The 13,058-nt window shown below is 34.7% G+C and overlaps 1 protein-coding gene across 1 annotated transcript in view; it reads right to left on the bottom strand.

Moving 5' to 3' along the window:
• Positions 1-13,058, bottom strand: part of LOC124635259 (rab11 family-interacting protein 4) — a 75,179-nt gene that overhangs the window by 52,103 nt on the left and 10,018 nt on the right. The window lies entirely within an intron of this gene.

Genomic DNA, 13,058 nt, shown 5'->3' with positions numbered 1-13,058 from the left:
CTGATTATGACCTAGATTTGCCATTGCTTTGATAACAAGAATCCGGCCTTTTAAATTGAAACTTATACCTACTTAGGTAATTGCGTCAATATCTCGAAAGCAATTTTGGTCTAGCTCGAGCTAAAAAAATTGGAGCTGTTGCAATACCGTGTTTGTCTGACGTATTCTTATGCCAAATAAGTTTCAGTTTTAGTCACGTTTCATATCTAAGTACAATTATATATTGTGAGATCGTTACAAGTCGTGCGTGAAGATGGTTTTCTTTCGCGTCCAGTTTTTGTTGAAATACTTGTTTAATGTTATTAGTGTAGTTAGTAACATGAGGTCGGTCGGGGTGTGATTGCGATCCATGTCACTTGTATCAATTGCATTTCGGTATACAGTACCTATGTTGTAATTTGTTGTGAAACCCGTGACTGGTACGGCCTACTGCTTGCCGAATTGATGAATTTTAATGGTTGAATTAAAATCAATGATTATCCAATAATGTTTAGGCCCTTTTTCCTTGCAATGTTTTGCCTTGTTCATATGTATAGTATGTATGTAACTGGTCGCCTTCCCTAAAACCGCACCAAATAAGGAATGTTTTTTTTTTGAAAAGTTCTCATAAACAACAATGACTTACTACTTTAAGGGTTACCATTTTAAGATATTTAAACTGTGACCATTGGCTTTTATTTTGACGTGATTATTACCTTCTTTTAATTGCCAATTTTTTCTCCAATGTTATCTTTTTACTTCCGATCAGATTCAAATTCGATGTTATCTAAACAATTTAATCAAAACATACCAAAATCCGTATTATGATGATGATGTGTTGACAAAGAGTGTAAGCGAGTCATACGAATTGTTTTCGAGTCATAGTCTATTATAAACGCATACCAATTGTTGGTCCATTGTTAGTAAACAAAGCCATTCTTGTGAGAGTTTTGGAATTCTCGCTAAATATCAACAAGGGACTTTCTTTTCGGTTACGCATACTCGGATTACGTTGGTCAGATGGCTCAGCTGATGAAGGCATACTACCGCTTGTTTTTGGAATGTTTAAGCTTAACAAACCAATCAATCCTTGCTATGGTATATATTGGTCGTCATTGATTGATAGTTTCGATGCCATTCTACCACCCATTGATAGAATTTAGTGGCGATCACCGTCTGATCTGGTCTGGTTACACTTACCTACATCCTGCGTTAGATACATATATGTGTGAAATTCTAAAGCATGCACTTGGTCCCACTTCAGCTAAAGAAGTGTGAATCTTTATGAAACACTTGGAAACCCATTAAGCCCCTTACCTACTAGTTACTACTGCTAAACTGACCACGTATAACTCCAGATTAGTGTCTTCAAGTTCTTAGTTTCTGAGAATTTAGTTAGTTTTATTTTATTATGATAGTTTTATTTTCACTTAAGCAAGTGTCAGGTAATCAGTAGGCTACTTGGTCACGGTCCGAGGAGTATCTGTGGAACACCACCACAACAAGTCGCTCTGTTTCACAAGCGCAATCATTTGTAGTTCCTCGAGTACTGCTGTTATGTAAAAGTGGTTCTGTTTTAGTGTTTTTAATTGTTCTGTCAAGATTTACACAGTATTTAGTAAATAAACTATTTAATTAACTATAACTCCCGTCTAGTTTGAACACTGCTTCGGATTTCATGAAAGTAAAAATGGGACAGTACCTGTCAGCTATTAGCTGAAGGTCCAGAGATACATCTCAAAAAGGACCTCTATTTAGTACCATATTCCAATTAGAACTATCAAATAAAATGGTTAAGTTGATATTGTCCACACGAACTAACACAATGTCGGTGCACTTCAATGAAACGGATGTGACAGACAAGATGACCTCACGACTGTGATAGCATTATAATCTAAGAAAGAGCGAGCGTGCTGCACTTAACCTTTAAAAATGCCTATAAAACTATATGAAACCTGCTATTTACGGAAGTTTTATAAAATAAGTTTTCTTGGCAGCTGGATATTTCTCAAAATCATTTATAGCAATTTTCCATGACAGACTAACAAACTATTGTATTCAAATATCAGTAGGTAGATAAGGATTAGTCACTGCAATAAAGCCTACTGTTAACAAGTCTATAATGCACAATTTCTCGGTAAACTTGGCGCCTACTGAGCATTCCTTATTAGGCTTAGCGGATTCAATGGCGGCGTGACGAGTCACTACTCATGATCATTATTGAAAAGGTTATAACTTGTGTAGGTGGGTCTATGCTTAATAATGACGTCATAAGCCAAATATAGTGTCTTTGTGTCGTAAAAATATGTTTTACGAGTGACGTTGGGGTGTATTAAAATAGTCGTGCAGTGGATAGCATGGTTGAGGAGTTTTCATCACCCTTTGTGAATGTATGTGTAGATGATAAGTTAACAGATAAAAGTGTATTGGATGAGGAGAAAAACACAACACGGTCGTCTCCCGTACTAAGGAATTCTGGTGTAGCTTAAGAGGATACTATACTATACCTATCTTAAAAATATTCCTGTCACGCGCATAGGTAAGTGGTTTTGGTTGACAAAAGTCATAACTTTTAACAATGTACGGAAAGCCATGACTTGGACTATCTAGAAGTCATCGCTTCATAAAGCTTGGATATTTTGACGATGACGTCAGTTTCTGAGTATATGACTTTCTTTGAACGAATCAATAGTTGCGGTCAAGATTCCACAGAAAATATACCGTTGGATTCATTCAAACATATCTTTTTGTAACATATTTTGTTAGGAAATATTAAATTGTTCGTGCTAAATGATGTGAATGTTTTCTTTTGGTGATGGGAAATCATCAGGTGACCGCTGCCAGCGTGGGTGCAGTAGGAAGAAATGTCAAACTTCTACTGACTAAAAACCACTTTTGTTTCTTCGAGAGCCAAACTCTTTCGAACAATCGAGTGTCAATGTATCTGACTGAATGTTAGATGTGAAGGACACTTTTCAGTTATAAATGTTAGCGTATTTTTGCAAATAATAGGGGTTAAAGTATGAAATTGCCGATTTGTACTGAAAACCTAAATTGTATTTTTTTTTATGTTTTAACAAACTTATTTAATCAAAATAGTTGCCATTATTATCTATACATTGCGGTCATCTAATAAGAAGGTCATTTATGCCTTTACGATAGAACTCTGAGGATCTAGACTGCACAAACAGTGTGAAAGAATTTTGTTCTGCCTCCTGGGAAGAAACTTCTTGTGACGTAGATAATTGTCCAAATCACAAAAAAAAATGGTCGTCCGTTAGAGCAAGGTCTGGCGAATATGGAGGAAGACGAATAGTTTCCAACTGCAGTTCCTGAAGAGTTAAAACGGTTTATTTTGCTGTATGAGGCCTCGCGTTGTCATGGAGCAATAGCGGTGAAGGTCGATTCATGAGTCGTGGCTGTTTTACTGCTAATTTTTTCAACATTATTCGGTGTTCGGCTGGGTATCTGGGTAGTTTGACTAGGATCGGCGTTCACCGTCTCTCTTAATTTCTCGTTAATCACCTGTCAGGCGGTCTTTCTCATGGCTCGTTCTTCAAGTCGAAGTTTCCACCACGAAAGCGTTTAATCCAAAATCGCACGGCGCGTTCTTTAGCAGACACCTCTTCAAATGCAGCATTGATATTGCGGGCTGTTTCTGCCGTTCAATCCCGCGTCGGAACTCATATTCAAAAATTACTCAAATTTTCGCAGTATCCATCTTTCTTGTTTAAGTTGAATAACAAAAACAATTGAACATCGATAATCAAATGTTTCACATTTTTTAAAAGAAAAACATCACAGAAACCACGTGAAAAAAGTTCCATTCGAAAACCTCAAACCATGAAGACTCTATGGCAATTCAAAAACCTACTAGAATAAAACGGCAATTTCATACTTTAACCCCTAATATTTGGCAGGTGTACAACAATTTGGTTTAACGTGGTATGAAGACGTCATGAATTTTACAAATTAATTGAACCTAATTGATTTTGCTTTTACAGAGTCCGTTATTATAAAATAGATATTTCAATCTTTTTTTAATATGTACAGCTTACTTTTAGTATTGAAATTAAGTTCCAAAAAATACACTTCTAACTTTTCCATTGATTAAATCTTCGAACAACATAAATTATTCAGAGCTCTAAATATAGAACAAATCCATACAAGTATTGAATACAGAAATACTGACATCTGAAGGTTTTAATACATAAATAGAATTCGTTAATACGAAAACATCAATATATTTTTGTCATCGTGAGTATTTTTATACCGAGTGGTATCATTCTATGAATAGTGTTGTGGTAAACACTCGTAGGTAGATCGACATATTGTTATGGACTGCTAATGATATGATATTCTTCTTCGGATTGACAAGAATAATCCCTGTGAACTGTGTTTTTAATTTCTTAGAATATTCATACTGTTTTCGAAATATTTACGCTTGTTTACACTTGGTTTGACACACAAAACATCTTTCAAGCCAAAAAACGACTTGAAGTTGCCCTTTCCTCTTAGAACCATTAAATTCAATCAAACAAAATCAAGCCTACCCAAAAGACACGCAATAAAACAGACTAATCACTTTCAGATCGTTGGCTTTAACACTGTTGAACATAAAAACTGTAGCAATTAGATAAATCGTTCGATAAAAGTGTTGAGCATCCATTTGATACATGACTCTATACCAACTCTCAGATCGCTGTACCACAAGGAAGGATTGATATATAAATCTTCGTAGATCAGATTAGAGTGGCCAAGGATGTAATGGATGAGATATACGGCTCTTGTAGGGTTGCCAGCCGAGATAAATGTTACTTTTCAACAAGTTCACAGATAATGGAAAGATCTTCCGAGAAATGGATGGAGTAACATGAAGTATGGTTACAGCTGCTGTGGTTTTTAGAAGTGTTTATGGTCTGGTATTAATAGATGACATATTTAATGCTAAAATTATAGCTTTGCAACGAATAGATTTCAAAACTTCTTAGAAACTAGACTGATGTCGATTAAGTAGAGTAAGTAATATTATTCATATTTCACAAGAAAGCAGCTTAACTTGATGCTTAAGTCACATATTACATCAATATAGTACGTACACGGGTAATTGCATAAGCTTTCAAAGAAAGTTGTACAAATGACTCAGAGAGCCGACGAATATATTTTAACATACACGATAAGACTCTTCAAAGGATGAGAAACGGATGTTTTCCAATACAGTTAAACGGGTTTATAAAGTATCAATAACTAAGTTGCAAATAGCGACAGAAGTTGCGTATAGTATGGTTCATATCAGGGCATCGCATGACGGTTACATTTCCCAATGGGCTAGCGTTACGTTGGCGCCATTTCTAACTGATATGAGGTGTTAATTACAGGGTTTATGGAGCAGGAATCTTAATGTATGCAAAATTACATCACTACAGACATGGTTATTTTATCCTAAGTTAAGCTATAGTAATGGCTTCAACGGTTTTAAAGATTCTCCTTTAAAACAAAGTGGTCAATGGCAAAAACTAACACACAAGAAGCGCCGATACCCTTTCTAAAATCAAGGTAAAACTAAACTAATAGGCATCAAAGAGTGACAAAACGCCATGACGTAACATTAACCAATTTAATAAATCTTCCAGCATAGGCCTATATCGTTGGCAAAGAGTTGGCGACGGTCCAGGATCCTGGACACATTCGCTCGTATTTCACTCAATGCGAAATAGTCTTGGAGAATAAAGTGTACTATTAATGCTTGCTATTTTCGGCTCGAGGCGTCCAATAGTCTGCCATTCCTGCCATGCTATGATATGCCAATGCTAATTCGGTTAGGATCTTGTTTTACGCGCAAATATTAGCAGCATGAAATACGTATGCAAATGAAACGACGGTGCCATTTAGATTCTAGGATAGAAGCTGAAATTAACGTTGGATTTGCGCAAATTGTGTTCCGGATCATGAATTATTTCAGCTAGAATTTGCAAATAGCAAAAACATCTAATAATAAGTTGGAAAAATCAGAGGTCAATGAAACTAAATATAATTATAATTAAAAGCTAAATAATAGTATTTCAGAGAAGTCTTAAATTAATGGATTTTATATTCGTAATAAAACGAGTTAGTTCCTAATAGTAGCGCACCCATTCATTAGTTTATCTGTTTTTACTATCTTGGATTTAATGATTATTGGTCAATAAGATAGGTAGTTTTACGATGAAAGAGATTTGTACGCTTAAGATTAGCTTCAAGATATAATTTGCAATAAGACTGCTGCCCCACATTCGAGGTTTTATTCTAGGTTTTCCTTGCGTACTTTTTGACCGTATTGCAGTGAAACACCCCATGAATTTGCTAAGCTATCTTGGTTAATCTAGACGATAGACTAGACTATTATGTTTATTATTTCGCACTGAGGTGTTTAAATAAAGAGCTGAACGTATTTCCCCGAACACAAAAACTTCTATTTTACCTATATATATATACCTATGACGCATAAAAATTTTTTAACACACAGACTAGTTAACCGGATCCTCTTATAAAATATTACCTCAAAAAAACTGACGCACTTTTCCAACGTCACGGGAAAAGCAGAATGCGACAGAAGTTGGCAAAACAAACTTTTCGCAACTTCGTGAAATAAATTGGCACTGCATTCCAAATTCGGTGCAGTTGTAGCGAAGTTTACAGAGGCTCTTACCAACTGTTTATATGGTACAATTTTCCATGTTTTAGTAATTGCCTTGTCCCATATAAGGTTGTAAGGCCATCGACCCACTGGTATCGATTGTACAGTTTGTGGGGCGAACGGAAACTAACGACTTTGTGGAAGCCCTTTTGTGGGGCATAGTACAATATTTTCTATTCACGATTCTAGGGCATGTGACTCAGATTTGTAATGGTGTTTATGAGAAAATCACGTTTGTTTGTACGTCTCGAATTTCTGATTGCATGAAATTCATGTACCTATGTGCTTTTAACGTAGCTATTATCTTACCTGGAATTATTATTCTTTGTTTGATTAGCTGGTCTATTGTACATAGCATAATTAATCATGAAGGTATTATCCTGAGACATCAATGGGTCCATACAAACTTCATATTTTCAGCTTGAGTCATCTTACAGGCAGCTGTGCAAAGAAATAATTTCATGCTTCGCTTTATGTAGAGGTAGTGTTTTTCATTCCTTTGCAGTTTCCACAGCTGTTCGTGTTACCTTCAGTGTTGTTATTTTTGAATGTATTAGGACCTTACAGGGAAAAAATATCTTTATCATCATATTTCTCGACCTGTTGCTAGATAAGAGAAGAGAGAAGCTTTGTGCCTCAAGACAAAGACGAACGAAAATCCTGATTTTGATATTTTGGACGTTTATCTAAGTGTTTTTAACTCTGTTTTTCTATTTTAATTTGACTACACGTTTGCTCGTGGTTGTGGCATTGAATTAATAAAACAAGTTGTCCTTTCAATAAATAAATAATTAAACAAGAAACGAGTTTCGCTACGTCATTTCTATTACTTTGTTTGTTATCATTAGTTTGAATAATAGCTTTAATATTTATTTATATTTCTGTGAATATTTTTGTTTTTCATATTCTGTTGAATGGATGTAGATTTGGCACGTTTTCTTTTGTATCACGTCATACCGACGTCGCAGAGATCAAGGTTTCTGCCTAGTTCATTGTGTGACATTGGACTCAAGTCATAGGTATTTTAAACAGCTGTTTAAGTAGTTTATTAATGAGTAATTTTCTGTTTTAAGAATAAGGCTTTAATGTAGGTATTTCTTAAGCTTATATGGCGTTCGTTTTGCTTATATAAATTGCTTGCATACCAAATTAGTCAGTTTTGTGAACGTCCTACCTTTAGTGCTATTTTTTCTCAGAGGAAAAACCAATCATAATTTCTGAACTAATACCTACAGCTTACGAAGAAAAACAAGCATGTTTGGCAAGCTTTTGCTATGCAAAACAGATATCTAATTGCTCGGGATTTTAATTTTAATCTATGGATTGGTAAACAAACTAATAACATGAATGGTTCGATACTAAAAATATATAAAAGAATATTTAATATTATTTATTGCATAACTGTGGTTTTCCCGCTAATCGGCGAAGATATTATTACCATAAGCTGCTGCATAATTAATGTATAATACCTTCATTGACGTCAGAGGCGAATCAACTTTTGAACTAGACGATGCCATCGGGAATCGTTTTGTCTAGCTGTTCGTGTTGGTTTTAATATGAGTAGCATTTTCAATAATAATAACTACAGAACAATATCACGAATAACTTAAAAGTGGAGCTTTCTTAAGCCCACCGAATCAAATTAGTAGATCAATGCGTAAAGGTCGCGTCAAATAATTTTGCCGCTCTGAAGATGGCTCTTAGTGACTGCGAAACAATCACACCAGTCAACAATACACATGATTGAAATAGAATTAATATGAAAAAAATACACGGCCCGTTTCGCACAAAAACAGTAGATACCATCTAAAAAAGATACGTTTTAAAATGATCATTGCCAACGAGACAAATAAAAAACTTCACACGTCAATTGAAGGTCGGCAATGGTACGACACGGATAATTTACAATTTGCAGGCAAAGCCGCGGGATCGCACTAACTGTACGACAAACAATGACGCGATCGATATGCTTCGTCGTGTCTCTCTTGTTTGCGCCTCTTTTTAGAACCTACGTAACCTACGTGCATTACTTTATATTATTGTGTTTTATATAAAAAGCATTTTCTGAAAGATGGCTTTTCCATAATATTTTTGCAGTTTGTATGTGTACTACTTAAGGCTTAACAGCTGGCACTTAAGCTATTATTCAATCAAGTATCAGGTAGAAACTCTTTTTATGCAATTGTTCTATGCTGCTGGCTAGTTGTCTTAGGGAAAATAAAACACCATAATGTAAACAGCATTTAAATAGGCGTTATAAATCAACAAATGACATACGCAGTAAATTACAGAACTACGTCCAAATAAAAATCCACGTTCCTCAGTCTATCATTTTCAAAGATTGCGTGTAAGCCGCTCATAATACACCTCGTATCATTATTTTGACACTTAACAGAACATTAATGAATAGCCGTCATCATTTAATGCTCTCGTCACCATTAACTTCACGTTCTTCAAATTAAATAATCCTAAAATATCCAACGTGATGAATGGGATGGTATTTTGAGCTGCTATATTGGGAAGAACATTTGGTTTACTCCGTATGTGTATCTACGACAAAGTGTCGTTGTGTTAGATAAAAATGTAGCTTGATTTTAGCCTAACGGTTAAAAGAATATAATAAATAGAATATGAAAATCATCAAATAACCTCTCTCGCTAGGGGTGTAGCGTAAGGGGAGCGTCAGACTCTTACCGATGTTCCTTCTTAAGCCCTTTATATACCAGAGTCGCTGGTAACTCTTTCGAACAATTCTACAGCTCCGGGTGGCAGATAAGAATAGGTAAACTAATCCTCAAAAGGTAAATGAAGGCAACACCAGGTGGTTTTTAGAAGGTACACACCTCTCTACTGCTCCCAGGTGAAGGATAGTCCATGACCCATGAGGATTTTCCCGCTGATAAAAAATACTTACAGGAAAAGACACGGTAAAAAAATATTTACTTAAACCAAATGAGCAATTTTGTAGTTTGGTTAACTTATAGTATTTTTCCTTGAAAGGTTATCCTTGAAGATTAGATAATGTTGTGAAAATCTTTGCAGTTTTCTTAGAAACAGTTACTGTTACAGAGATAAAGAGATTCGTTAAGATTAACTTTGATAAAGAATAAGTGCAGTTGTCGTTTGCAAGTTACATCAGAAAAAAACACTGAGTCATGAAGACTCATACAAAGCTAGGGCAATGATATTTAAGAATAGAAGGTTCACTTGATAAGTATGATAGAATAATATCAGTTACTTACGAAGAGATATGTTAACTCTGTCGGTAAGTCATTTAGGAGTGTTTATGATTAGATTGTTATCAAAAACGTGATACTGATACTTATATATCCCGCAATTTTGCTTTGGTCTAGCAGCCAGCGTTATACTTTTCTTATAAAGATGTTTTTGCTATTTAAGATTTGCCTGTGGTATACCTGGTGGTATGTTGGTATACCTACGTTTGAAATAAATGCAACGAAACAGCACAGCTTTGCAGGGTATAACAAAGTTTTCACTAGAGCTTGATTTCTTTGATCCTTGAAATAATTGAAATATGTAGTGATGTCTTCATAAAAGTAGAAATAGATATCTATTCCAAGGACCCATATAAATTAAACACCATTCATAGTCAAAACTGTACAATATAAAATTCCCACGTTAAACTGATGAATTTAAAATCTAATTAGGGCCTCATAATTTGACTTGGTTTCAAGTTTTAATTAATTTACCAGTAACAGCTGTAGGGTTTCTCAGAAATAATCAGACTATTAATAATTGGAATATTAACGACCCTATTTTTGTCGGCGACCTCATGAAATTACATAAGCAGATAATTGGAGTAATTATGATGCCTGTGAGTTCGTTCATTCACATGTTATGCTGTGTTTACACGGGAGAGTTACTAATCTACTGTACTGTAATACGTAGTTAGGTATATCATTGATTAATGTCTTCATTCTCTTTGGTATACGCCATGTTTTCACGTTTGTCAAAACACATAATGTAAAGATGACAAATAAATTAATTCACATTGTATATCTGGATATATTATGTGGCTACACGTGTGTATTATTGTGTATTAATAATTTTATCAGGTATACCTGTTAAAATTATTAAAATTAAGCCCAAGAAGAAGAATAAAACTTTTCTCGTCCTGCATACTACTAACTCACGGTAAACTAGAAGAAAGTACATATGATGAACATTTCTCACATATAATATATATCATTCTTGTAGCTACCATTCATATGTACGTACCTACTCTCTTCACATCAACAACAACACACTTCACTTGAGATGTTACGGTTATCTCACCACAAGCCGTTAAATTTTACGACATTCTTCTGTTTATGTGTGAAAAACGCTATAAGTAGTGCATCTGCACTTGTTACTTGAATGGTATTTTGATTACAGTAATTTGGAAGCATTTTGGTCTTTGGATTTTACACGGTAATTTAACTCAGTTCAGAATTATCCCAAAGGTTTCTTAGCTGTAAAAATGCTTTACACCTATGTATTTGCAAGTAATCCTGTCAACCCTGACTTATGTCCAATGTCAGGGCGATGTTCAGGTGGATTAGCATACATCTTATGCCTGGAAATACCAGATTTTTTAAGAAATAAATTCCTTTATGCTGCAGTATGTGATATGCATTTACATACAAACAATTCGTCTGTCATTAATGTCTCCTTAATTTCTTAGTAGGCTTTGCTGTGGGGCTTCTTAATCTTAGACTGAGTTTAAGACTTGCTGGGAATTAGATTGTCTGAACTCAGACTTAGCAATTAGGTATCACATATTTCATGTAACTTAACTGTCTTTTGTTTCTTATTTGAAACCTACAGCATATCCCACAGTCTTGTGTGCTCAGGCATTATCTCAATATCTCTATATAATATAGATAGATACTGTATATCTGAGTGGATTATTATACTTAGTTTCAACAGAAATCCTAATGCTGGTTGCTATATTTGTATGTAAATATCGTTCTCATTGACTAACTTCATATCGGTTAACATAATTTACGCATGATTAACTTAAAAAAATCATATTCTGCTTTGCCAAAGCAGAACAAGGGCGTCCACTTCGAAATCATGATTCACTGAGTTTCAGGTTTCAATGCATACATTTTACGTAATCATTTGATATTGAATACTTATTCATTATTAAATTACAATGGAGAGGAACAATCATAAGAAAGTATAGTCTAAATATTTATATTATCGAGTCCGGTCTTAATATGTTTGTTTTTTACCAAGAGAGATCTTAAACTGTTTTTAATTGTTCCGTAAATATACAACTTAATTCTTCCAATAACATCATAAACTATGTGTGAATACATTTTCAGCGCTTTAGGGTACAGACCTAGCTGAACATACGGATTTCCTTTTTGTCAGTATTCGTCACTAACAATAGAGTCCCATCTCAATGGGGCCTTGTTCACTCATTGCTACAAGTACCATATTAACCTAGATTTCGTTTACAATTGCTTCCAGACAGATTGATGGGTTTACAAATATCATATGGGTACTGAGCATATCAACGATACATATAACCATAGATAATAGAATAATCGTTTTAACCCGATCATTGCTCATGTTCAAGGCTAGATAGATCGATTCATAAAGCGGTTTACTAAGTCTTAGTCTAATGCGTAATACATGATCCTTCTTCTATTTCACACCATGCACACTTGTGTAGGTACATACTTATGTTGAAGTATTTTTTTAAGATCAATAAAAAAACGTATACCTAATTGTTTTTTACCAATGCTGACTCAACTAACATTGCATGATAGACAAAAGCTAAACCATTATAATGATCTAATCAATACAAAAACTAATGAATCATTAGAGAGAGAGAATTCTGTCATAGCATTTACTATTATTTCAAAATAGAGACAGTATTTACTAATTAGTGATGTGATCAGGAAATGATGCGCAGTTGGCAGACTCGCGGTAATGTCTGCTAATTTGTGCCAACTCGACAAATGTAACGTGGCATGTGCGAATTGCATTACTAAATGTATCGTGCGATGCGCCAGCAATGTCATATTTTCCGTTGATATTATGTAAATGATGCGGAAACGTGGAAACGAAACATGACAATTTCACTGGTGCACAAATGACTTTTAAGTATTAATGAAAAGGTTAACTTTATGTCCGAGTTAAGTTTTATATTAGGTACTGTCACATTTATTTTAACAGTTCAGAACCCTGTGAAGTTATATGAACATAGGGTGACATGATGATCACAATGATGAAGTTATGTGATCTTCTTAAGCAGAAACCGCAAGCATAAGCTTAATCTATTTGTAATCATACATAACACTTCCTTGCAGACTAGTCATTGGAGATCATATCAGTCTACAGACGTTCGGATTTCCGGAATAATTATGTTAATGAATTAAGGGTTAAAATC

The sequence above is a fragment of the Helicoverpa zea genome, chromosome 12, assembly GCF_022581195.2.
Source record: "Helicoverpa zea isolate HzStark_Cry1AcR chromosome 12, ilHelZeax1.1, whole genome shotgun sequence".
Lineage (NCBI taxonomy): Eukaryota > Metazoa > Arthropoda > Insecta > Lepidoptera > Noctuidae > Helicoverpa > Helicoverpa zea.
Note: the sequence above shows the minus strand (reverse complement) of the source record. Positions and strands in the feature narration are given on the sequence as shown.